This window comes from Peromyscus maniculatus, chromosome X (assembly GCF_049852395.1).
Source record: "Peromyscus maniculatus bairdii isolate BWxNUB_F1_BW_parent chromosome X, HU_Pman_BW_mat_3.1, whole genome shotgun sequence".
NCBI lineage: Eukaryota > Metazoa > Chordata > Mammalia > Rodentia > Cricetidae > Peromyscus > Peromyscus maniculatus.
In genome coordinates, this window is record NC_134875.1 from 34,537,981 (window position 1) to 34,565,497 (window position 27,517).

The 27,517-nt window shown below is 40.0% G+C and overlaps 1 pseudogene across 1 annotated transcript in view; it reads left to right on the forward strand.

Moving 5' to 3' along the window:
- Positions 1-8,779: 8,779 nt before the first annotated feature.
- Positions 8,780-27,517, forward strand: part of LOC143271049 (uncharacterized) — an 83,635-nt pseudogene continuing 64,897 nt past the window's right edge. Inside the window, exons 1-3 of the transcript XR_013048322.1 lie at positions 8,780-8,953; positions 11,988-12,402; positions 15,855-15,900. The product of XR_013048322.1 is annotated as an uncharacterized LOC143271049 (transcript). The remainder of the gene's footprint in view (positions 8,954-11,987; positions 12,403-15,854; positions 15,901-27,517) is intronic.

Genomic DNA, 27,517 nt, shown 5'->3' on the forward strand with positions numbered 1-27,517 from the left:
TTGATCATGGTGGATAACTGTTTTGATGTGTTCTTGGAGTCTGTTTGCCAGTATTTTATTGAGTATTTTTGCATCAATGTTCATGAGGGATATCAGTCTGTAGTTCTCTTTCTTTGTTGTATCCTTGTTTGATTTAGGAATCAGGGTAATTATAGCCTCTTAGAAGGAGTTTGGTAATGTCCCTTCTGTTTCTATTGTGTGGAACAATTTAGAGAATTATGGTATTAACTCTTCTTTGAAGATCTGGTAGAATTTTGCACTGGAACCATCTGGTCCTGGGTTTTTTTTGCTTGGGAGACTTTTAATGACTATTTCTATTTCCTTAGGGGTTATTGAACTATTTAAATAGTTTATTTGGTCCTGATTTAACGTAGGTATGTGGTACCTATCCAGAAAATTATCTATTTCTTTTAGGTTTTCCAGTTTTGTGGAGTAGAGTTTTTTGAAACATGACCTGATAATTCTCTTGATTTCTTCAATGTCTGTTATTATGTCTCCGATTTCATTTCTGGTTTTATTGATTTGGATTCTCTCTGTGTGTCTTTTGTTTAGTTTGGCTTGTCTATCTTGTTGATTTTCCTAAGAACCAACTCTTCATTCATTATTTGTATTGTTCCCTTTGTTTCTATTTTATTGATTTCACTTCTCATTTTGATAATTTCCTGGCATCTATTCTTCCTGGGAGACTTTGCTTCTTCTTGTTCTAGAGCTTTCAGGATTGCTATTAAGTAACTAGTGTGAGATTTCTCCAACTTCTTTATGTGAGCATTTACTGCAATGAATTTCCCTCTTAGCAGTGCTTTCATAGTGTCCCATAAGTTTAGGTATGTGGTGTCTTCATTTTCATTGATCTCTAGGAAGTCTGTAATTTCTTTCTTTATGTCTTCCTTAACCCATTGGTGATTCAGCTGAGCATTATTCAGTTTCCATGAGATTGTAGGTTTTCTGTAGTTTTTATTGTTGAAATCTAACTTTAAACAATGGTGGTCTGATAGAACACAGGAGGTTATTCCAATTGTTTTGTATCTGTTAAGATTTGCTTTGTGGCCATGTATGTGGTCGATTTTAGAGAATCATGGGGTGCTGAGAAGAAGGTATATTCTGTTTTGTTAGGATGGAACATTCTGTAGATATCTATTAGGTCCATTTGGGTCATGACATCAGTTAAGTCCTTTATTTCTCTGTTAAGTTTTGATACAGAAGATCTGTCCAGTGGTGAAAGTGGGTTTTGAAACATGTTGAGGTCTCCCACTATTAATGTGTGGGGTTTTTATATGTGATTTAAGCTTTAGTAATGTTTCTTTTATATAAGTGGGTGCCCTTGTGTTTGGGACATAAATGTTCAGAATTTAAACTTCATCTTGGTGGATCTTTCCTGTGATGAATATGTAATGCCCTTCTTGATCTCTTTTGATTGATTTTAGTTTGAAGTCTATTTTGCTGGATATCAGGATAGCTACACCCGCTTGTTTCTTAAGACTTTTTGATTGGAAAGTCTTTTACCAGCCTTTTATTCTTAGGTAGTGTCTGTCTTTGAATTTGAGCTGTGTTTCTTGTATGCAGCAGAAAGATGGGCCCTACTTTCGTATCCATTCTGTAAGCCTATGTCTTTTTATAGGTGAATTAAGTCAATTGATATTAAGGGATATTAATGACCAGTGATTGTTCATCCCCTTCTCTAAGACCCCCTGAAGACCCTGCAATCTCCATGCCCTGCCCCCACGCCCATCTGCCTGAGACCCTAGCTACTTCTTGAGACTTAGAGACTGGCCCCCAGCTCCAATCCTGCCCCAGACTCCCATTCTGGATCAGAGGTGAGTATCCAGGCTCAGCCCAGACCCCATCCTTGGGCACCAGCCACTCCGGGGAAGACCTGCCCAACTTGGCCCCAGGTTCTGGCCACCGGGCAGCTTCTCTTCTAGCCACACTGGGAATGATCCCCTTCTCCAAGACCCCTGGCAGACCCTTCAGTCTCCATGCCCTGCCCCAGGCCCATCTGCCCGAGACCCCAACCACTTCCTGGGACTTAGAGACTGGCCCCCAGCTCCCATCCTACCCTGGACTTCCCTTCTGGACAAGAGAGCCCATCCTGCCCTGGACTTCCAGTCTGGACAAGAGCTTCCATCCTGCCACGGAGTACCCACTTGGACAAGAGAGCTCCCATCTGGATAACAAAGAGAGATTTCCTGAATCTGTCAGCTCTGTCTGAACCAAGTGTGCTGATAAGACCAACAATGAACCACAAGGTGATGGGCAGACTTCAAGGCAGAAGTACATACAACAAAATGAAGAGCAATACATATTACCAGAACCTAGCCCGCGTCCAACATCTAGACCTGATCAGCAAAAATTGGAAGAAGCAGAGGAAAACAGCCTTATGAATAACATCATGAAGAAGGTAGAGGCTTGTGTAGAAGAAAGGACAAAAAATGGGAAGAATACTATAAACAAATAGAGAAAAGGGCAAACAAATTAGAAGAAAACAATAAAGTCCTGGAAGAAAATCATGAAAAAAATGAAGGAAACAGTTCAAGACCTGAAAAGGGAAATAGAAAAAATGAAGAAGACACAAACTGAGGGAATGCTGGAAATAGAAAATCTGAGTAAATGAACGGGAACTTCAGATGCAAGTATAACCAACAGAATGCAAGAGATGGAAGAGAGGATCTCTGGCGTTGAAGATACGGTAGACAAAATAGATTCATCAGTCAAAGAAAACACTAAAGCCAACAAAGTCATGAACCAAAATGTCCAAGAAATTTGGGACACCATGAAAAGACCAAACCTATGAATTATAGGAATAGAAGAAGGAGAAGAATACGAACTCAAAGGCACAGAAAATATATTCAACAAGGTCATAGAAGAAAACTTTCCCAACTTAAAGAAGGAAATGCCTATGAAGATACAAGAAGCCTATAGAACACTAAACAGACTAGACCCCCAAAAAAGCTCCCTTGCCACATAATAATTAAACAACTAAACATACAGAATAAAGAAAGAATATTAAGAGCAGCTAAGGAAAAAGGCCAAGTGACCTATAAAGGTAAACCCATCAGAATAACACCCGATTTCTCAATGGAGACTTTGAAAGCCAGAAGGACCTGGACAGATGTAATGCAGACACTAAGAGACCATGGATGTCAGCCCAGACTAATATACCCAGCAAAACTTTCAATCATCATAGACGGAGTGAACAAGACATTCCAAGACAAAACCAGATTTAAACAATACTTATCCACATACCCAGCCCTACAAAAAGCACTAGAAGAAAAATTCCAACCTAAGGAATTCAGATACACCCTCGAAAACACAGGCAATAGATAAAGCCATAGCAGTAAACCCCAAAGAAGAAAATTACACACACACTACCACCAAAAGAGACCTCTTAATTAGAAGAGGTGATAGTTCATCGACCAGCATGATCATCCAATTAAAATTAACTTATATCACTAACAAATGCTTTTCATTTAATCAGATGTAACTTGCCAAAAGGGGACCTCCCCAAAGTTAGGCTTGGAGAAGGGGTATTGTTTTTGTCTTTCAAGAGAATGAAGGCTAAGGAATCTGAAGAATACTGGACAAATGAGACATCTCAAGAAAAGGGACAAATCCTCCAGAAAAAAAAAAATGTCTCAAGAAAAAGAGTAAATTGCCCTATTGTTTTATCACATATAAAATTTCGTAAGTCTTCCTAAATATTTGTTTCTACTCTTCTCTCCAGACACTTAATATAACCCTAGGGATTTCCCTGCTCTTGGAAGTTTGGGGAGGGTCAGGATTAAAAATTCAGTTCAATTTTTTAAGGTTTATTTTTCTTTTTCTTTATGTGTATGTATTGTTCACTTGTTTGTATTTGTACATGGTTATGGGTGTAGACACATAATAAGGCATATGACACATTTTCAGAAAAAAATAATAGGTCCCTGCATTAACCACTTTCGAAAGTGGGGAAGGCTCAGTAACCCTCTTCCTGACAGATTCCCATATGCCTTACAATGTATTTTGTGTGTTTCTAAAAGTTGACTACTTGGCTATCCAAGGGTTTGCCAGTATAGATAAAGAGACAGAAACCCCGAGTCGACAGCATGCTAATGCAGGAAGCTGCAGTCTTTATGGTGGATGCAGAGCCATGGAAGGCACTTGACATTTGTTTTTTGTTTGTTTTTTCTTTTTTGGTTTTTCAAGACAGGGTTTCTCTGTGTAGCTTTGCGTGTTTCCTGGAACTCCCTATGTAATCCAGGCTGGGCTCGAACTCACAGAGACCCACTTGACTCTGTCTCCCGAGTGCTGGGATTAAAGGTGTGCACCACCACCACCCGGCCTGGCAGTTGACATTTGTACTTGGGCCTCAGAGGACAGTTTTTCCTCTCACTGACTGCCACACAATTTCTAGGAGACCTCTGCATTATAACTTCAGAGGGGGAAGAGAGCAGAAGGCAAAGAAAGAAGCAGCTAATAAAAAAGAAAATGGGATGGGCAGTGTCAGCTCTATTTAGCTAAATCCCAAAACTTGAGCTCCGTATATCTTGGCACCCTGAATGAAATGCCTTGTTCACAGCTTCCTTAACCATGAAATGGAGATAACACCAATGGCACAGGACAGGGATACCATCAGGATTCACTGAGTTACTTGCAGAGTTTGACATCCTTTTATTTCAGCTTCACAAACTAGTGTACTGGTAACTACAGTTACTTCCCCTGAAAAGCATAATCTCAGCACTAGGACAGTGCTTCCAGAGCCTATGTGAGCATGGATGCCCCTGACTTCTTAATTGCTGTAAATAGCCCAATCAAGCTGCCTGTAACAATCCAGGCTACAATTACCCTGATACTCAAACCACACAAAGATGCAACAAAGAAAGAGAACTACAGACCAATCTCACTCATGAACATTGATGCAAAAATACTCAACAAAATATTTGCAAACCGAATCCAAGAATACATCAAAACAATTATCCATCATGACCAAGTAGGATTCATCCCAGGGATGCAAGGATAGTTCAGCATATGAAAATCAGTCAATGTAATACACCATATAAACAAACTGAAAGAAAAAAACCACATGATCATCTCCTTAGATGCTGAAAAAGCCTTTGACAAAATCCAACACCCCTTCATGATAAAGGTCTTCAAAAGATCAGGAATACAAGGAACATTTCTAAACATAATAAAAGCAATTAATAGCAAGCCAATAGCAACATCAAATTAAACAGAGAGAAACTTAAAGCGATACCAACTAAATTCAGGAACAAGACAAGGCTGTCCACTCTCCCCATATTTATTCAATATAGTATTAGAAGTTCTAGTTAGAGCAATAAGACAACAAAAGGAGATCAAATCAGTAGCCCTCCTATATGCAATGATAAAAGGGCTGAGAAAGGAGTCAGAGAAACATCACCCTTTACAATAGCCACTGACATACGGACCAATAGAATCGAATTGAAGACCCTGACATTAATCCACGCACATATGAACACCTGGTTTGGACAAAGGAGCCAAAACTATACAATGGAAAAAAGAAAGTATCTTCAACAACTGGTGCTGGCATAACTGGATCTCAATATGTAAAAGATTACAAATAGATCCATATCTGTCACCATGCACAAAACTCAAGTCCAAGTGGATCAAATACCTGAACATAAATCCAGTTACACTAAACTTAATAGAAAAGAAAGTAGGAAGCACTCTTGAATGCATTGGCACCGGAGACCATTTCCTAAATAAAACACCAACAGCACAGACCCTGAGCACAACAATTAATAAATGGGACCTCTCAAAACTGAGAAGCTTTTGCAGGGCAAAAGACACAGTCAATAAGACAAAAAGATAGCCAACAGAATGGGAAAAGATCTTCACCAACCCCACATCTGACCGAGGATTGATCTCCACAGTATATAAAGAACTCAAGAAACTAGACATCAAAATACTGAACAGTCCAATTGAAAAATGGGCTAAAGAGCTAAACAGAATCACAAAACAAGAAATACAAATGGCTGAAAGACATTTAAAGAAATGCTCAACATCCTTAATCATCAGAGAAATGCAAATCAAAACGACTCTGAGATACCACCTTACACCTGTCAGAATGGCTACGATCAAAAACACCAATGACAGTCAATGTTGGAGAGGATGTGGAGCAAAGGGAACACTCCTCCACTGTTGGTGGGAATGTAAACTTGTACAACCACTGTGGAAATCAGTATGGCGGTTTCTCAGAAAATTAGGAATCGAACTACCTCAAGACCCAGCCTTCCCACTCTTGGGCATATACCCAAGGAATGCTGATTCATACCATAAAGATACATGCTCAGCTATGTTCATAGCAGCACTATTTGTAATAGTCAGAGCCTGGAAAAAACCTAGGTGCCCATCAACGGAAGAATGGATGAAAAAAATGTGGTACATATACACAATGGAGTACTACTCAGCAGAGAAAAACAATGAAAGCATGAAATTTGCAGGCAAATGGATGGAACTAGAAAAAATCATCCTGAGTGAGGTAACCCAAACCCAGAAAGACAGTCATGGTATGTACTCACTCATAAGTGGATTCTAGATATAAAATAAAGATCAGACCACAACCCATCGAACCATGAAGGCTATATATATATATATATATATATATATATATATATATATATATAGCATGGAGGTCCCTAGGATGACTGTGGCTTATAATAAATTTCGGTTTTACTCAATTATTGAAAAAAAAATAGCCAAACGAATGGAAACACATGAACTATGAACCAAAGGCTGAGGGGCCCCCAGCTGGATCAGGCCATCTGAATAGGTGAGACAGTTGATTGGTTTGATCAGTTTGGGAGGCAACTAGGCAGTGGGACCTGGAGCTTATGCAGGGACACTTGGGTCAGTCTGGGAGGAAGGGACTGGACCTGCCTGGACTGAGTCTACCAGGTTGATCGCAGTCCCCGGGGGAGGATTTGCCCTGGAGGAGGTGGGAATGGGGGGTGGGCTGTGAGTAAGGGGAGGGGGTGGGAAGGGGGAGAATAGGGGAACCCGTGGCTGATATGTAAAACTGAATGTTATTCTAAAATAAAATAAATTAAATAAAAAAAAGAAAGACAAAACAACAACAAAAAAAGAAAAATAACAATCCAGTACATCTCATACTCAGCTCTAAACAGGTTGTCTCCATCAAATCCCTCCCCTCAGTGCTCAGGGAACCCCAGAGAAGAGGAGGCAGAAAGAGTGTAATAGCCAAAGGGGATGGAGGACACCAGGAGAACAAGTCCCTCCAAATCAACTGAACAAAGCTCCTGTGAACTCTCAGAGACTGTAGCAGCAAACACAGGGCCTGCATGGGTCTACACCAATCCTCTGAATTCAGTTTAGTGTTTTATGGGACTCCTGAGTGTGTTGACAAAGGGTCTTTGATTCTTGGGGTCAGTCCAGCGGCCCTGGGACTTTCATGCTTTCACCTTGTGATTCCAGAGCTGAGAGAATATTTCCCTAAGTATTCCTAGTCCCTATGTGATTGTGAGTTAAGCACCATGCTCAATGGCCTGAGCAAGGGCTCATTTCATGCTGCAGACACTATGCTCTGAGTCTTGTCATTTGCCTCCCTGCCTGCACTGTGCCCCTTTCCATGCCTTCCTTCACATCTTCCGGGGCGCAGACCTTTCTTCAACTTACTCCTTTACATTCTCAGCTTCTCTCCCTTCACAAAGGGTCGTGGTCCCTCGGCTTTCCCTTATGCCTCCTGTCTCAAGTAGGCAGGGCTGGTACCTCAGACTCATGGAATTTTTCTATCTTTTCACCGTGTAGTATGCTTTTGTTCCCCTGCTATCTACCCTGAGGTCATGCAGGGGAGGAGCCTGACATCCAGTCTCTCCTGAGCTGAGCCCAGTCTCTGAACTTAGGAACGTTGAGAACCACTGGTTTAGAATCTTATAAAAGGCTGCTCCCTCTGAGCCAAGTCAGATGGACTCAGTGGCATTGCAGTCACCCTATACCACAGTTCTGATAGCAAAATTTAAAAAGCATGGCCTTTTGGGCAATTCTGAATGCTTAGCCAGCATTTCCTGTATTCATCAAAGTACCCAGCACATGCACTCTCAAGTATCAGGTGACATATGTGTTCTGAGCTGTGGTGTAGCATGATGCTCTCTGTTGCATGTCCTCTCCACAAGCTTGAGTGTTCTGTGGCCTGGGATCCTGCTGTGAACTTGGCTGGGTGTACCCCTACCCCTGTATCATTCTTCTGCCCCCTCAACAGTCTTGTTTTGTAAATATAAACTGATATATTTCCCAGGAATAACAACAAGCTGTTATAGCTAAAATGTGTCAGAAACATGTATGTTGAACGAAGATGGTAGGGTTTCTTTTGTGGCCTACTATACTATATGACTATGTAGCTGAAAGTTATGTTGCCATATTAATTTCCAAGTATTATGTGCCTTCTCTGGGAGGGTATAATAAGGAGCATGACAGGCTCAAAGGCACATTTTTATCATTGATTCTTTTTACTGCTGTTGTATAGCAGTTTCCTCCTGGATTGAAACATTCAATTCCACAGAAAAGCTCCTTAAGAAGGAGTAAACAGGGATTGCGGATTTAGCTCAGTGGTTGAGTGCTTGCCTAGCAAGCACAAGGCCCTGGGTTCAGTCCTCAGGTCCAGGGTGAGGAGTGGGGGAAAGGAGTAAACAACTCAAAACACCTTCAGGAAATTTCTGAAACTGACTTCATTCAGTGGGCTCCGCCCTCCCCAAGGCTGTATAAATAGTTAAGACTGCTGAGAGTCTTTCTCAGACCAGTGGAGCAGCCTGGAAGAGACCAGCAGAACTGCTCAGAAGGAGCAATGACCAGTTGAGCTACCATATGTAAGAGACTCAGACTAAGAGCCAGCTGGAAAGACCACAATCTGTTTTTCTGTCCTCAGGCTTTATCGTGTGCTTCGGGTTTCCAGATCTGGAGAGCCATCACTCAAGCTGAGGTAGGCTTTGGTGACAAAGGTGACTTTGAGTCATTTCTGCTTCTGTAAGCAACCCCTCGCCCATATTCCTGTAACTCTGGTAAAATCCATTTGTTCGCCTGGTTGGACACTGGTATAATTGTTACTTCTGTCTGTGGGGGGATCCCTTTCTGTAGTGAGTAAATGTGTGTTGTTTCCCTAGAAAAAGTGTGTTTCGCAACAGCAGCTGAGTGAAAAATGTTCCCAGGAGGCAAAAGGAATAGGTGAAGCAGCTAAAGGAGGCTAATGTAACTGAGAATTAGACACAGTCATCGAGGGTCCTAAGACACAAAGCTCAGGCTTTGGAACTGGGCACCCACGTGCCTCCTTACACTGCTGATCATCACCTTGCTTCACAGCAGCCTGCCTTTTCCATTCCTTTTACCCTCATTCTTACTTCTTTTCCTCCTCTCTTCCTCCTTGAAGGTTAGAATCAAAGGACTTCCTAGCAATGAGTGGAAAGGGAAGGTGACAGTGTCCTGTCCTTCTGATGCTCACATGATGGAAATATCAGGGTTTTTTATGTTCAGCATCACCATGAAGACCTCAGCTTCTAGCATTAGCAGGTGGCAGTCTCAGAGGCTCTGCTTCTTATTCTGTACTACACAAACCTGCTAACAACCAAAGAACTAATCTTTATAAAAACACACAATACACTGAAAGGGTAGTAATACAACTTCAGAAAAGACAGTATCCTCTTCAGAAGGGATATTCTACTCTTCCTCCTGATAGGATGCTTAGGAGGAATTTGATGGGATTTACTTGGGTTAGGAGTTCTCGGGGGGAATACTGTTAGGATTTATGAGCCCTTGTAGTGTATGTAGGACTCAAAGTCCAGTAAGCTTAATATCCAAAGGCATTCTAAATGTTGTTTGATAATTTTGAGCAGGCATACTTTTATGGGACTTTGCCTGGATGATACCACTTGTACATAAAAATGAACTTTTGTGGGGGGCGAGCAGGTCTTCTGTGATGTTTCAGTGGGTTAAGGCTTTTGCTGCCAAGCCTGATGACCTGAGCCTGATCCCTGGGATGCACATGTAGAAAGAGAGAATGGATTCTCCCAAGTTGTCTTCTCACATCCTAACGTGTGCTGTGGCCTGCACTCCATGGTACTACTCCATACACACATAACAAATAAATTCAGCAATTAAAAGGATTCCTAATCTACTCAGCTACCAACTTTATGTGTATTTGACAAGGCATTTGTATTTAAAGACATTGATTTTCACATTTGCAAGTCAAACTATTTGCACTACAACTTTCTTAGGAATCTTACTCACTGCCCTAATATCACAAAGCTCTGGGATTCTACAACTGAAAGGAAGGAAGAAAAAGTTTGCATTTGTGTGAGGGGGCTGGAAGATGGCTAAATTGTCAAGAACATTTGTTGTTCTTTCAGAGGACCAGAGTCCAGTTCCCAGCATCCACCTCAGGTCCTCACAACCACCTATCTATAAGTTGAGCTTTAGGGCCTCCAGTGATCCCTGTAGGCACCCACTAGCATATGCATACAAACAAATAATCATATTTTTAAAAAGGAATTGCGTTTTTAAGTTTCTTAATCTGTAACTTTAGTAAATTCAGTATTAAGTTTTAAAAGTAATATTGAACCCTAGTTTTTCTTTTTTATTAATCAATTATTTTCCCAGCCCAATCACATTTCCCCTCCCTTCCTCCTCTCCTCACAGACCTTCCTACTAACCTTTCCTTTTCCCTCCATCCACTCCTCCTCTTTTCTCTTCAGAAAAGGGCAGGCCTCCCTTACGTATCCACCGACCATGGTTTATCAAGTTGCAGTGAGACGAGGCACCTCCTCTCCTGTTAAGGCCGGACAAGGCAATCTAGTAGGAGGAAAGGGTCCCAAAAGCAGGTCACAGAGTCAGAGACAGCCCCTGCTTCCACTGTTAGAAGCCCCACAAGAAGATCAAGCTATACATCTGTAAAATATGTGTAGAGGACCTAGTTCATTCCCATGTAAGCTCTCTGGCTGGCGATTCAGTCTCTGTGAGAACCTATGAGCCCAGATTAGTTGATTCTGTGGGTTTTCTTGTGGTTTCAGCGGCTCCTCTGGCTCCCATAAACCTTTCTCTACCTCTTCCACAGGATTCCCTGAGGTCCACCTAATGTTTGACTGTGGGTCTCTGCATCTGTTTCTATCAGTTGCTGGGTGAAGGATTACATTTTCTTAATGAGATCCTCTTGATATTTTCCAACATCTCCGTACACTGAAAACACTTCTTTGAGACTATTAACTCCTTGAAAAGAACTGGGCCTGACATTCTTTCATTTTCATTTCCTTAATGTACATATGGTGTTTAATCAACCCAGGTACTCTTCCAACGCATGCTCAACCTTAAGTGGTTTATTGACACTACAAAAAGGGCAGTTAACCGTGCAGTGTCAGCATTTGCAGACACAAGAAGCACTGGACAGGACATTATACAACTGTGATGGAGATTCCTCATCAACAATCTGGAGTATGTGAATTTTTTTCACTGATGACATCAATCTTTTTGCAGTGTCTCGCCTACCAGAATGCTGCACATACCTGGCTCCATAAACATGCCATTGCTGCTGATGGAGGACAGTGATTGGCTGTGTTTTCAGTGTTCATACAGAAATTTGAAACAAACACAAACTGAGATAACCATGAGCACTTAATTCCTAGTTCCTGCAATGTGCACAGTGAGATATAGAGGCTAGAAGTTCTCAAGGGGTTCACTCAGGGGCCCTGTGCTCAGTGTAAATTCTTGTCCTTGTCCTTGCTTGTGCACTTGCAACAGCTTGCTTGATCCTAAAGTCCCTTGTTCTTGAGGTTTTGATGGGCTTGGTTGGATTCCAAGTTGGGTACATTCTGCTAATGCTCCCAAGAGCCACTCCCATTGACCACATACCTCCTGTAGGGATTGTGGGATAGAAAGGGCAGATGTGAAACTTGCAAAAACCCCAGGCACTGCAATACCATTCAATCCACAGAACATTTGTAGAGGTGACACTACTTACTCTCTTTTAGGTCCACCATGGCTCTTCAATTCCAACATGTAGACCCCAATTTCTACAAGCTGGATGAAAATGAGATCGAGGTGAGCCTTGAGGCTGAACAAGAGGCTGCTGCTGCAGCAGAAAATGGCAACTTTGAAGGTTCCGGACCATTCTCTAAATGGTCCGGAAAAACTAAAGAACCAGGGCATCCCAGACCATAAGGATGATGTGATCCACTACATTGGTCATGACATCAAAGATGAGAGCCATGGGAGCCACCAAGGGTCTGGAAACCCACAGTTGGAGAAGCAGGAGAACTTGGCTGCTGCCAGGGTTCCACAGTTCTGGTGCACAAGGCCACGGATCTAGTTGGGTCTCACACCCAGGCAGCTGAGTGAACTGGAAGAAGTTTTTGAACAAACTAAGTACCCTGATGAGACCACAAGGTATGTGGCCTGTTTCAGTAGCCAATCCCACCTCCCATCTTTCAGCTTCTCATTTGGAGGTGTGTTCTCTACACTGTGGCCCCTATCTGCTTTGAGCCTCAAGGCATGGGGGTCTTTGCCTGTTTCACTGATGGGTATGGGAAGGATGTTTTGTGATGTTTAGATTTAATATTTCCATGCAATGTTGATATGGATTGATTCTAAAAACTAATTGGTGCCTCTCAATTCCTTCATCCAGTGTAGTTAGAGTTTTCCTGCCTTGCCCACAGTTAGGACAAATCTTTGTCACCCGCCAGTCCCACAGCTGCTCAGACCCAACCAAGTAAACACAGAGACTTATATTGCATACAAACTGTATGGCCATGGCAGGCTTCTTGCTAACTGTTCTTATATCTTAAATTAACCCATTTTTATAAATCTATACCTTGCCACATGGCTGGTGGCTTACTGGCGTCTTTACATGCTGCTTCTCCTGGCCATGGCTGCAGTGTCTCCCCTCCTTCTTCCTGTTTCCCCAATTCTCCTCTCTCTTTGTCCCGCCTATACTTCCTGCCTGGTCACTGGCCATCAGTGTTTTATTTATATAGAGTGATATCCACAGCACTTCCCCTTTTCTTCTTTTTTTTTAAAAGGTTTTAATTTTAACATAGTAAAATTACATATAACAAAACAATTATCGAGCAAGAATTACATTACAATATTAAAGAAGATGTCCTATCTATCTTATATTTGTGAATTTAAGGTTTTATATCTAACTTATCTTTATCATAACTGAGGAAATTACAACTATCTAGTTTTCAACCACATCAAAGACCTGAAAAGGAACATAATGGTACCTGAGAAATGGTAGATGGATGCAAGCAACTTTCAGGAATCTTGCAAGAGTAGACCAAGACAGCTGGCAGCCTGGACAGTCACCTAATATTTTTCAGCATTGTTGGTGCATTCAAATTGGCTACAGTCCTAGAGTATCTGACAGATCATTTTCAGAAGCAGGATTTCTGAAAGACCATCTTACCCTGTCTTGGCAGAGGACAGTGGTCGCTTTCCTTGTGTCCCACTTGTCCAGAAAGGACAGCATTGCATTTGTACTGTCAGCTGTCAAGGCAAGGGCAGTTCTTTGCCCAGTAAGCCATTTTGTGCCAAAAAGACAAACTTCCAAATGGAAATGTCTTAGAAGCCCAACATTCTCTCGGGATCAAATTGGTGCAGCCAGGAGCAATTGTGTCTCATGTCAACAGAATTCTAAGTTATTTAAATGCCATATTCTCTAGGTCTATGAAGTGTTTGAAGATTACCTATCTATCTGAAATATATCTATGTATACCTAGAAGACTTAACTAACATAGCTACAGATATGATTATCATAGATGACTAATTATTAATCTATTTTTTAATTATCCATTACAATTTTAAATGAGTTACATAAACATAATACCTCAAACAAGAATAGAAATATATATATACAGTAGAACAAAATTAACTTCAAGTTTGTATCAATAAACTAAAATTTATACCAATGTAAAACACTTTAAACATAAACTAGAATCTATACCAATGTAAAACATTTTAAACAAGTTGTTCTTTAAAAGTAGGTTCATTAATCTACCCTTTTATCTTATCATCTCCATATCCTCCTATATATCTATATCATATCCCCTTTTTCTTTTTTAGAAAGAGATCACATTTATAATCAACCTGTTTTAAATAAAAATATTGTTTTTTCTGTGTCCCACACCAGAGGGCTCTTCTGATTTGGGACACAAGAATCTCTTAACCATTTTTTTTAAAGCAATATGTCTGGGTTTAGAGGGGGAGTGAGCCAATTCCACCTCTAAAACCAGCTTGGTATATTTGGGAATTTGGGCATAGCATCTCTTACTACTTCCTGCTGGAGGGGGGTGCTGTATCTTATGGGGACACAAAGAAAATTTTAGGCCTATGGGGTAGTCCGTGAGGCTGTATTGTGTGTACCAGTTGCCTTGAAACTGCTCTGGATGTTGGATCATCTGGGCCATGGTGTCATCGGAGACCTTTCAGGGGGTCTTGGCTGTTGAAACCTGATGTATCTTAATCTGGAACAAATCCACAGCCTCTGGCTTTCTGTGGAAACAAAAGCAGAACCTCTTTTCCAAAGCAACATATCCTTAAATCCAAATTTTGAAGTCAAGGTACCTTTAAAATATACATTTTGGCATAACTCAACAGCTTTTGCAATCAAATGTTTTTCTTCAGTTACGAATAACAAAGAGAACATAACCCAGATTCTCTGTGTGGTAGCCATCTTTACGTGGCTTATTTTTTATATTACCTTGAGCCTATTGCTTTAAACTGCACCCTTCTAAGACTGAAATGGCGCTGTGGCTGCTGGCTCCACCCACTTCAGCTTCCCAACATGGCAGTGGTACATTTTCCACCAGCTCTGGGAGTCATCAAGTCTCAGAAATAGTGGGTCTAAGCTTTTATCAAAGCAGCGTGTAGCTCAGAAACCTCTTTTTTTTTTTTTTTTTAAATAACAGTTAAGACTATATCTACCACACAGCTTAATGTGCCGCTGGCAGACGCCTCATTTCTGCCATACTGCCGGTCAAACGCACACTACAGGAACCAGCCAGTGTTCAAACCTGCGTTTTGCGGCGTCTAGCTGCCCATATGAGACAAGAAGCAGGAACCTGGTTTTGGCTCTGTTTAGAATTGGTTATTAAATATTCTCAGGTTTAAGGTGGAAACTCGAGCTGTTGGACGCCATTTGTAGTTAGAGTTTTCCTGCCTTGCCCACAGTTAGGACAAATCTTTGTCACCCGCCAGTCCCACAGCTGCTCAGACCCAACCAAGTAAACACAGAGACCTATATTGCATACAAACTGTATGGCCATGGCAGGCTTCTTGCTAACTGTTCTTATATCTTAAATTAACCCATTTTTATAAATCTATACCTTGCCACATGGCTGGTGGCTTACTGGCGTCTTTACATGCTGCTTCTCCTGGCCATGGCTGCAGTGTCTCCCCTCCTTCTTCCTGTTTCCCCAATTCTCTTCTCTCTTTGTCCTGCCTATACTTCCTGCCTGGTCACTGGCCATCAGTGTTTTATTTATATAGAGTGATATCCACAGCAATCCAGTTTTCTTTTTGTTCATATTTCTTCTCCTCCTCTCTTCTTCATGCTTCCCCCCCCCTACCTTTTGTAATGGGAATTGAACTCAAGACCTTAGGGTTTCTAGGCAATCCCACTACTACTATATCATATCCCCCATGTGTTAATTATTTTACTAATTAATTTATTTATTGTAGAAAAGTAGAGATAAATGAAAAGCCACTTTTATACTTTAAAGATCATCAGCTTTACATATTTTTGTGTTGGAATGTGACCCATCTCCAGAAGTCTCTTCATCTTGCCAAGCTGAAATGCTGTATTCCTCTAATAGCTCCACTTTTCCATCTTATTTCCACAGGAGGGACCTTGTAAAGTGCTTGTTCCTGGGAGAATCCAGAGTGCAGGTCAGTAAATTTCAAAAGTCTTTGTTCAGGGCACTCTGCTTCAGGCTGTGGTCAATTTTCTTGTAGCCATTATGAAAAGTGATCATGGGTGGAAGGTGCCCTTGTCTGTTTTATAATGGCAACCAAGCATGCACAATATTTCAGGGAACACAATACCACCACAAATACTGCCACTTTTCTAGACCATCATAACTCCTTACTACGTTCAAATTTTTATTCTTATACCAATAGCAAGTGCAGCTACCACCCCTCATCAAAGAAGCCTCTCTTTACAGAAAATGGAAACTATCTGCTTACTTAGGGAATCTACTGCTATGAAGAGACATAATGATCACAGCAACTCTTATAAAGGTAAACATTTAATTGAGGTGGCTTAAAATTCAGAGGATTAGTCCATTATCATCATGGTGGGACATGGCAGCATATAGGCAGACATGGTGCTGGAGAAGGAGCAGAGAGTTCTATATCTTGATCCAAAGGCAACAGGAAGTAAACTGAGACACTGAGTGTAGTTTGAGCATATATGAAACCTCAAATCTCACCTCCACAGTGACACACTGTCTCCAACAAGGCCATATCTATTCCAACAATTCCACAAATCCTAAAAGTACCACTCCCTATGAGCTTATGGGGACAATTACGTTCAAACTACCTCGCTGTCACAAAGACAACAACAATAACAACAAAAAACCCACAACTGAAAACAAGGGAGAGATCAAAGGATTATGGTGAACTCAGCCCCAGTGGATACATCTACATTCACACATCTACATCTCCCGCATTTATGGCTCAGGGAATATCATAAAAAGAGGGAAGAATCTAAGAGCCCAAACACCAGCAAGTCTGTGGTGGAAAAGTCTCTCGTAGAAATGATTGCATAAAGAAGAACAAAACACAAGGGCAATATCTATGGACATGTTAACATGGAAAGTGTAAAATGTTATGGAGTCCCAGGCATAGACAACTACAGATAACTGATGACTACTGGGAGAAGGAGAATAGCAACTTCCAGGGATGAGTCTCCTGATCAGTTTTCCAATGCAGAGTTGCCATCCCTGAAATCATATACACACAAACATGAAAAGTGGGCTCCAAAAGTTGTATTTATATATATTTGTGCATACACATAAATACATACATACATATGTATATATAATCAAGAAAAAGAGGCTATCAACTTAAGAGTATGAGGGAGACATGGGAGGTATTCAAGGAGTGGATACCTGAGGGGGGCTGGTAGGAGAAAAGGGAGGTGGGAAAGTGATGTGATTCTATTTTCTTTAAAAATGTATTTCATAAATACTTTAAAATATGAAGTATAGATATAAATATTTTGTTTATGAACAAATTTATTTTGTTGAAATAATTTATAAAAATTCCTAATTTTGATTATTTCCATATACCAAAAATCTTGGGAAGGGTATTTGTTTGTTTTTAATGTTGTTATCAAAAAGAATGTTTCCAATTGAAGCACTTACATTCTGGATTTTATTGATGTGCAAATAAAAATAGATTCTTGTGGAATGGTTCTGAGGCTGGACCAGTCCTTGGTTAGCCACATCCATAATCTCTGTGCCACCCTCCCCCTTCCCCTAGACATCAATGAAATCACAAGAGAACCCAAGAAACAACTAACCTGGGCTCCTAGTGGCTCACAGAGTCTGAACTAACAATCAGATAGCCTGCATGGGACCAACCTAGGCCCTCTACATATTTGTAACAGTTGCATAGTGGTCTGCTTGTGGGAGTCCTAACAATGGGAGCAGGGGCTGTCTTCTGACTCTTTTGTGGGCCTTTGGGACCCTATTCCTTATCCAGCCTTAATACAAGGGAAGGTGCTTAGTCTTACTGCAGCTTGATATGCCATGCTTTGTTGATACCCATGGGAGGCTTGCTCCTCTCTGAACAGAAACAGAGGAGAAGTGAGTAGAGCAAGGGGAGGGAGGAGAGATGGGGGGAGGGAATGGGAGGAGAGAATGGAAGGAAAGCTGCAGAAGGGATGTAAAATTTTAAAAAAAGAGTTGTTGTGGTCATTGTGTCTCATAACAGCAATAAAACCCTAACTAGGACACCATTAATTTCCAACATATGCTAATTTCTATTGTGTGTGTTTTTTTTTATTATTTTACATAGGTATGAGGAAGTGTTTTGGTGTATTGCTTTATGTCTTGGATTGTTTATTTATTTATAATTTTATTTATTTATTTATTCATTCATGTTTTGCTTCCAGTGCTGTGTGTAACATCAAGATTTTCATTCATGGTAGGCAAGTGTTTGGATTAAATGTCAAATATAATAGGTCTTCTTCAAAAGACAATTTGTTTTATTTTGTTGTTATTATTAACTTGATTTTATTCATAATTACTGATAAGACTGAACCATTGGATTTCAATTGTCTTAGTTCATTCTATGTTGTTTTTTTTCAGTGCTGTGGATGGAACATAGGCCTTGTACATGCTAGACTAGTGCTCAGTCACTGAGGTATATGATCAGCCTCTGTTTTTAATAATGTTGGACTTTTAATAAGTTATTAATTATAGTACTATGTCAGCATTATGGTAGAGTCTATGGAATTTTTCTCTGTAAGTAACATCTTACTTGCATAAAGGGGAATTTTCCTTTTGTCCTTTTCAATCCAATCTGTATGCCTTTAATTTCTTTTTCTTGATTCCTTGCACTGGTAAAGATGAGAAAGTGGTTAAATGAGACATTTCTCCCTTGTTGAAATAGGGGTAATAGTATTCAGTATCTTACTGCTAAATATAAAATTTTAGTGGTATTATATGATGTTAAATAGATGTTTTTGTAGTCTCTCAGTTTTCCATGCTGACAATTTAAAGATTAATGGATAATTAAACTTGTCAAATCTTTTTATGCAGCTAATATTATGTTCATGTAATATATGACTATGATTACATAGATTTGGTTGATTTTTTAATTATGAATAAGTTTTGTTTTCCTAAGATAAACCCCATATGATCAAGATATAATTTCCTTCTTATAAATTGCTAGATTTAATGTTAATATCCTCTAAAAATATTCACATTGATGTTCATGAGGGATAATAGTCTATAACTTTTACTTGTGTTTTATTTTCATATTCATTGTCATCAGGGTAAGCTTGAATAAAAGAGGTTTTAATGTGTTTTGTCTTCTACAACTTCATGAGACTGTATAGAAGTAGTGTCATTTTCCTTTTGTTCACTGTTTGTACATAATTAACCAGTTTATTTATTTAGGCATGTAACTTTCTTTGCTGCAAGCTTTCCTGAAAATTGATTTCAGTTTCATTAAGAGATGTAGAACTACTTATGATTATCTACTTCTTCTTAAATGAGCTTTTCCTTCTCTTTTTCTTTATTCTTTTCTCATACAATATCCCTTCCTTCTCCTCCTCCCAGTTCCCCCCACCTCCTCTCTCTAACAGAACCACTGCTCCTCTGTTTCCCTTCAGAAAAGATGCATTTCTAGTGATGTATGTCTTCCAAGCAATTGAACTACGTTATATAACTTGTAAATATTTTGATTATAGCATTGTTCGTATTATTGTCATGCTATATATGATATTAACAATTTGTAAGTTAGCCCTTCTTATTAGTTAGACTAAACAGAGATTTAATAATATTGATCTTTTCAAGAACCAGTTTCTGGTTTCTTTGATTTTTCTCTAATTTTTATTCATTTCATTTTCATTTTTTCCTGCTCTTAACCATAGATTTGCTTTCTTACTTCTTGCTTTAAATTTATTTTTCATATTACAAATGTCATATGAGAACTCATAGCTTGAAAAGCATTCTCCTATTTAAAGTATTGCATTCTATCATTTCAAAAAGCAATAGAGATAAAGGTTACATACTATCTCAGTTTATTTTCCTTTTGCTATGTATCTCAATTAGGGTTTCTATTATTGTGATAAAACACCAAAACCAAAGCTGCTTCGGGGAGAGGCATGCTGTATTTCACCTTACCATTTATAAGTCAGTCATCTAAGGAAGTTAGAGCAAGAACCTGGATACAGGAACTGATGCAAAAACCATGGAAGAATACTGTTGAACGACATGATTGCCCATTGCTTGCTCAGCCTTACTTCTTATAGCACCAAGCACTGCCCAGAGTGAACTGGGCCCTCCCACAACAATTATCAATCAAGAAAATGCATCACAGGACTAACCACAGTCCAATCTGGTGGGGAAATTTTATTAATTCAGGTTACCATTTCTGAAAAGAATCTAGCTTGTTTCAAGTTTACACAAAACTAATCAGTTCACTGTGATAGAATACCTTGCCAAAACTAGTTTAAGGTGGGAAGGATATATTATGATTGATAGTCCTAGAGTATGGCCAGTTATAGTGAGGAAACCAAGGCAGTAGGAACTTGAAAGAGTAGATAACATCATATCCACAGTTAGGAAACACAGAGCAATGAATGCGTGCTGCCTCTCAGTTCTCCTTATTTACTTATACAATCCTGGGTCTCCTGGACAACAAGGAACAGTCTTGCTTTCAATTAAGATGAGTAGTCCCACAATAATTGACAAAATATAGGAAAAACCTTGAAGGCATCCTCAGAGGCCCTTCTTCTAAGTAATTATAGATTCTGTCAAGTTGACAACACTGAGCATCATACATGTAAAAAGGTGTTTCCTTTACCTTTCTTACTTGGCATTGCCTTATATTCATTGTGTAACTCAAGCTTGTCTTGATTTACAACTGTCCTGCCTTTGTTCTCAGAAAACATGATTATAAGCATATGCCTTCATACCTGCTACAATGAATAATCTTTTTATTAAGTGATTTTCTATTCATTTTACATATCAACCAGATTCCCCTGTCCTCCCTCCTCCCACCCTCCAGCCCTCCCCCGCAACCCACCCCTCATTCCCACCTCCCCCAAGGAAAGGTCTCCCATGGGGAGTCAGCAGAGCCTGGTACACTTAGTTGAGGCAGGTACAGGCCCCTCCTCCCTGCACCAAGGCTACACAAAGTGTTCCACCATAGGCACTAGGTTCCAAAAAGCTGGCTCATGCACTAGGGATGGGTCCCATTCCACTGCCTGGGGACCCCCTAAACAGTTCAAGCTAAACAACTGTCTCACTTATCCAGAGGGCCTAGTCCAGTACAATGGGGGCTCCTCAGCTATTGGTCCACAGTTCATGTGTCTCCACTAGTTTGGCTAGTTGTCTTTGTACTTTTTCCAATCATGGTCTTCATATCTCTTGCTTATAGCATCCCTCCTCTCTCTTGTCCATTGGACTCCTGGAGCTCTGCCTGGGAGCCGGCTGTGGGTCTCTGCATCTGCTTCCATCTGTCACTAGATGAGAGTTCTATGATGACAGTTAGGGTATTCAGCCATCCTATTACCAGAGTAGGTCAGCTCAGGTACCCTCTCGACCATGCCAGTAGTCTATGGTGGAGTCAGCTTTGTGGATTCCTGGGAACCTCCCTAGCACTCTGCTTCTTCCTACCCCCATGGTGCCTTCATTTATCATGGTATCTCTTCCCTTGTTCTCCCACTCTATTCCCATGCCAGCTTGAACCTCCTGCTCCCCTAGGCTCTCATTCCCCCACCCCTTGCCCTCCATTCCCCCACTCACTCCCAGTTTGCTCATGTAGATCTCATCTACTTCTCCATTGCTGAGCGATTCTTGCATCTTTCCTAGGGTCCTCCTTACTAGCTAATATCCCTGGAGCTGTGGGTTACAGTCTGGTTATCCTTTGCTTTACATCTAGTATCTACTTATGAGTGAGTACATACTGTATTAGTCCTTTTGAGTCTGGGTTACCTTACTCAGGGTGATATTTTCTAGTTCCATTAAAGATAGACACCGATATTCTTTTTTAATTTTTTTCATACCAACCACAGTTTCTCCTCCCTCCTCTCTTCCCTTTCCCTCCCCCCACCTCTCATATATCCCCTCTCATCTACTCCTTCTCCATTTAGAAAGGGGCAGACCTCTCATGGGAGTCAACACAGCATGTCATATCACGTTGAAGCAGGACCAAAGCTCCTCTCCCTGCATGGGGAATAGGTTCCAAAAAGCCAGCTCATGTGTCAGGGACAGGTCCTGATCCCACTGATAGGGGCCCTGCAAACAGACCAAGCTACACAACTCTCATCCACATGCAGAGAGCCTAGGTGGGTCCCATTCAGGGTCCCTAGCTGTCCTTACAGAGTCCAAGAGTTTCCATTTGCTCAGGTCAGCTGTCTCTGAGGGTTTCACCATCATGAACTTGATCCACCTTGCTAATACCATCCTTCCTCCCACCCATTGACTGGACTTCTGGAGCTTGGCCCAGTACTTGGTTGTGGATGTCTGCATCTGCTACTATCAGTTACTGGATGAAGATTCTCTGTTGATAATTAGGGTAGTCACCAAATTGATTACATGAGAAGGCCAGTTCATGCACTCTCAACACTATTTCTAGGAGTCTTAGCTGGGGTCATCCTTGTGGATTCCCAGGGGCTTTTCCTGGCATCAGGTTTCTCCCTAACCATGAAATGGACCCCTATGTCAAGATATCTTTCATGACTCTCCCCGCTCTGTCCTGCCCACAACTCAACCAACCCAATCCCTCATGTTCTCCTCCTCCATCCTCCTCCCCTTCACCTCCCTCACCCCCATTTTACCCAGGAGATCTTATCTATTATTTCCCCTTCCCAGGGAAATCCATGCATCCCTCTTTCTCACCAAGCTTCTCTGTGGCTGTGGATTGTAGCCTGGTTATCCTTTGCTTTGCATCTAATATCCATTTATAAGTGAGTACATATCACGTTTATCTTTCTGGGTCTGGCTTACCTTACTCAGGATAATTCTTATCTAGTTCCATCCATTTGCCTACAAATTTCATGATGTAATTGTTTTTAGCAGCTGAGTAATACTTCATTGTGTAAATGTACCACATATTCTTTATCCATTTGTGGTGACATTTTATTTGTGCTGAAATGTGGTGATATTTGATTTGTGCTTTAATGAAGAAAGTTTGCCTGGAGATCAGAGAAAAAATCTAGCCACAACACAGAAGTCGTGCAATGTTAGCACACACCTTTAATCCTATCACTTGGCAGGCAGGATCTCTGTGTGTTCAAAGCCACACTGGAAACAGCCAGGTGTGGTGACACAGGTCTTAAATTCCAAAACTAGTTAACCATGGAGGTCTGGAGGTCTGTGCAGATAGACAGGAAGTGACAGAGCTGGTAGGAAGAAGAAGTGATGTAGCTGATCCAAGAGAGCAAATCAGATGGCAGAACAGCAAGGCATATAGGCATGGGTAAACAGGAAGTTGTGACATTTTGGAAGCTGCAGAGTTGGTGAGGTAAGGTTGGCTGGTAGCTTTCCCTATTTCCCTGATCTCTCTAAGGCTTTCAACCCTATATCTGGCTCTGTGTTTTTTATTTAATAAGACCATTTAGAAATTCATCTACATCCATTCTTTTGCTGAGGAGCATCTAGGTTTTTTCCAGATTCTGACTGTTACAAATAATGCTGCTATTTACATAGTTAAGCAAGTATACTTGTGGTTTGATTGAGCATCCTTTGGCTATATGACCAAGAGTTGTATCATTGGGTCTTGAGGTAGACTGATTCCCAATTATCTGAGAAACTGTCATACCAAAGTGGCTCTACAAGTTTGTACTCCCAACAGCAGTGGAGGAGTCTTCCCCTTACTCTGCATTCTCTTCAACATAGGCTATTCTTAGCAACTTTTATCTTAGCCAGTCTGACAGGTGTAAGATAGTATCTCAGAGTCATTTTGATTTGCATTTCTCTGATAAAAGGATGTTGAACAATTCTTTAAGTGTTTCTTGGCCAGTTGAGATTCTTCTGTTGAGAAGTCTCTGTTTAGATTGGTACCCCTTTTTAAATTGGATTATTTGGTATTTTGATGTCTAGTTTCTTGAGTTCTTTATATATTTTGGAGATCAGCCCTCTGTCAGATGTGAGTGTGGTAAAGATCTCTTCCCATTCTGTAGTCTGCAATTTTCTCTTATTGACCATGTCCTTTGCCTTACAGAAGCTGTTTGGTTTTAGGGCATTGCACTTATTAATTGTCTCAGTTTCAGGAGGTCCTATTTATTGATTGTTGATCTCAGTGTCTGTGCTACTGGTGTTCTATTCAGGAAGTTGTCTCCTGTGCCAATTCATTCAAGGCTACTTCCCACTTACTCTTCCATCAGGTTCAGTGTAGCTGGATTTATGTTGAGGTCTTTGATCTGCTTCGACTTGAGTTTTGAGCAATGTGATAGATATGGATCTATTTGCAGTCTTCTGCATGTTGACATCCAGTTATGCCAGCACCATTTGTTGGAGATGCTTTCTTTTTTCCATTGTATATTTTTGGCTTCTTTGTCAAAAATCAGGTGTTTATAGGTGTGTGAAATAATTAAAAATAGCAATCTTACCAAAAGCAATCTACAGATTGAATGCAATCTCCATGAACCCCCCCCCCAACACACACACACAAGGATATTCCATTTGATTCCATTGATCGGCATGTCTGTTTTTATGCCAATACCATATTGTTTTTATTGCTATAGTTCTATAGTAGAGTTTGAAGTCAGGGATGGTGATACCTCTGGACATTCCTTTATTATAAAGGATTGTTTTTGCTATCCTGGATTTTTGTTTTTCTGTATAAAGTTGAGTACTGTTCTTTCAAGGTCTGTGAAGAATTATGTGGAAATTCTTTTTGTGTGTCTGTGGGAGGGGGAGTTTGGTGGAGATTGCATTCAATCTGTAGATTGCTTTTGGTAAGATTGCTATTTTTACTATGTTAATCCTACCAATCCATGAGCATGGGAGATCTTTTCATTTTCTGACATCTTCTTCAATTTCTTTCTTCAAAGACTTAAAGTTCTTGTAATACAGGTCTTTTACTTGTTTAGTTAGAATTACCACCAAGATATTTTATGTTGTTTGTGACTATTGTAAGGGTGTTACTTCTCTGATTTCTTTCTCAGTCCATTTATCATTTGTATATAGGATGGACTGTGTGTGCACGCACATGTGTGTGTGTGTGTGTGTGTGTGTGTGTGTGTGTGTGTGTGTGTTAATCTTATATCCAGCCACATTGCTGAAGGTGTTTATCGGCTGTAGGATTTCCCTGGTAGAATTTTTGGGGTCACTTATGTATACTATCATATCATCTGCTATGTATATTATCATATCATCTGAAAATAGCAAAAGTTCGATTTTGACTTTTTCCTTTCCAATTTGTATCCCCTTGATCTCCTTTTGTTGTCTTATTGCTCTAGCTAGACCTTCAAGTACTGTATTGAATATAGTTTCTCATATCTATGGAGAAAGTGGACACCCTGTATTGTTCCTGATTTTAGTGGAATCACTTTGAGTTTCTCCCCATTTAATTTAATGTTGTTTGTCAGCTTGGACAGGAATGTTCTTATGAAGGACAAATACTATTAAAAAGTTTCAAGATCCTTAAATTTCTGATAAAAAGAAAATGTGCATCAAACTATAATGTAGGCACAGCAAGTATTTTATTCAGTAGAGTGTTTAAAACTTTCTAGTTAAATTATTAAATAGACAGTCATTTTCTAAAAAAATATTGATGAAACCTATGCCTGAAACTAGTCAAGGGGCCATGAAATTGAGACTAGATAGGCCATGGGCCTAGGGGAAGACCAAACATTATTGTTCTGCTAAAGGAACAAAGCAATGCAATGACTCTTAATAACTCTGCTATAGTCATGGGTCAGTATCTTGTCCAGCCATCATCAATAAGCTTTATCTTGCAGTACATGGAAACTAACACAGAGACCCATAAGTGGACATTGTGCAAAGAGTGAGAGACTTTAGAACACTCAGATCTAGATGGGATCTTTATTATAACCTTCCACTCAGGACTCTGAGAGCTATGCTAAAGAGAGGTGGAAAGATTGTAAAAGCCAGATGGGCTAGAGGACAACAAGAATAAAAGAAAAAAAACATAATCAGAAATATCAAGACTGATGCAAATATGTACTCACATATGTGTCAGCAAGCACAGAGCCTTCATAGGATCAAGACAGATATATTCTCAGCTCTGAGAGGGGAGACAAATGTGAGATCCCATCCATAACCAAAAAGTTATCTCTAAATGACAACCACTTTCAAAGTAAAATTTAATTGTCTCCATTGGAGTCTCACTGAGTATATAAACCACACTTAAGTGTAGAATCTAGCCCAGACCAAAAAACCTTAATATAAAACTTAAAAGTCTGAAATTACTGTAAAAAAAAACATAGGTGAAGAACTTGCAGATCAAGGCAAAGATAAGGAGTTTCTGATCAGAAAAATTCCAGTAGCTCAGGAAATAATACCAAGAACTAGCAAATTTGATTGCATGAAATTAGCAAACTACATAGCAAAGAAAGCAATTACCAGAAAGAGAAGATAACACACAGAGGGGAAAACTCCTTTTCCAGTTATTCATTTGAAATATGATTAATATCTAATATATACAAATAACTATTTAAGTATCAAAAGAATAGTCCTACCAATAAATAGAGACATTAATGGAACAAAGATGTCTCAAAATAAGAATTACCAATGCCCAATAGGCATTTTGCAAAGTTGTACAACATGCTTAAATATCACAGAAAAAGGAACAAAGAAACTTCTTTGTGATTCCATCTGATGCCAGTCAGAATGATGATGAGCAAGGAAAGAAGATAAACCACAAATAACTTTGTGAAAGATGCAGGAAATGGAACCCTTACACATAGTTGTATGAGTGTAAATTATTGAAGCCATCATGGAAATCAGAACAGAGATTCCTTGAAATCCTGTACGTAGAACTGCAGCATGATCCAGCTTTCTTTCTCTTGAGTATATGCCTAAAGGAAACAAAGTCATCAAAAATAGTGATAATTCATTACATAGTCATGCTTCTTGTGGCACAGTTCACAATAGAAAGAGATAGACTCAGTCTAGGTTCTCTTAAACAGATAAATACATTAAAATGTATTAGTTGTATACTAGCATTTTAGTGAGCCATAAAAAGCATGTAATTTTGTCATTTCCATATGTTAGAAGAACAGATCATCAAGATAATTGAAATTACTCGGATTTAGAGAGATAGATTGTTGTGGGTTATCATTCTGTATGCTGTGAATATGTTTTGCTCTGATTGGTTGATAAATAAAATGCCAGTAGCCAGGTAGGAAATATTGGCAGGATAAGCAGACAAGGAGAATTCTGGGAAGAGGAAGGCTGAGTCAGGAGTCACCAGCCAGACACAGAGGACCAAGATGACAAGGCAGAACTGAGAAAACATACCGAGACACATAGCTAAACATAAATAAGAATTATGGGTTAAATTAAGTGTAAAAGATAGTCAGTAATAAGCCTGAGCTAATGGCCAAGCAGTTATAATTAATATAAGCTTCTGAGTGATTATTTTCTAAGCAGCTGAGGGACTGTGCAGCTGGGCAGGATGCAGAAAAACTTCTGGCTACAGTTGGCACCCAATGTGGGGCCCCATCTTCTTTCTGGAGAGTTCAAATTCACTATTAGACCTGATCTTGATTCCCTGCAGAAAACTGATAGAGACTCCAAAACAAAAACATGTATATGATAAGGCAGAATAAGGTTAGGCAGGACATTCTAATGAGAGAAAG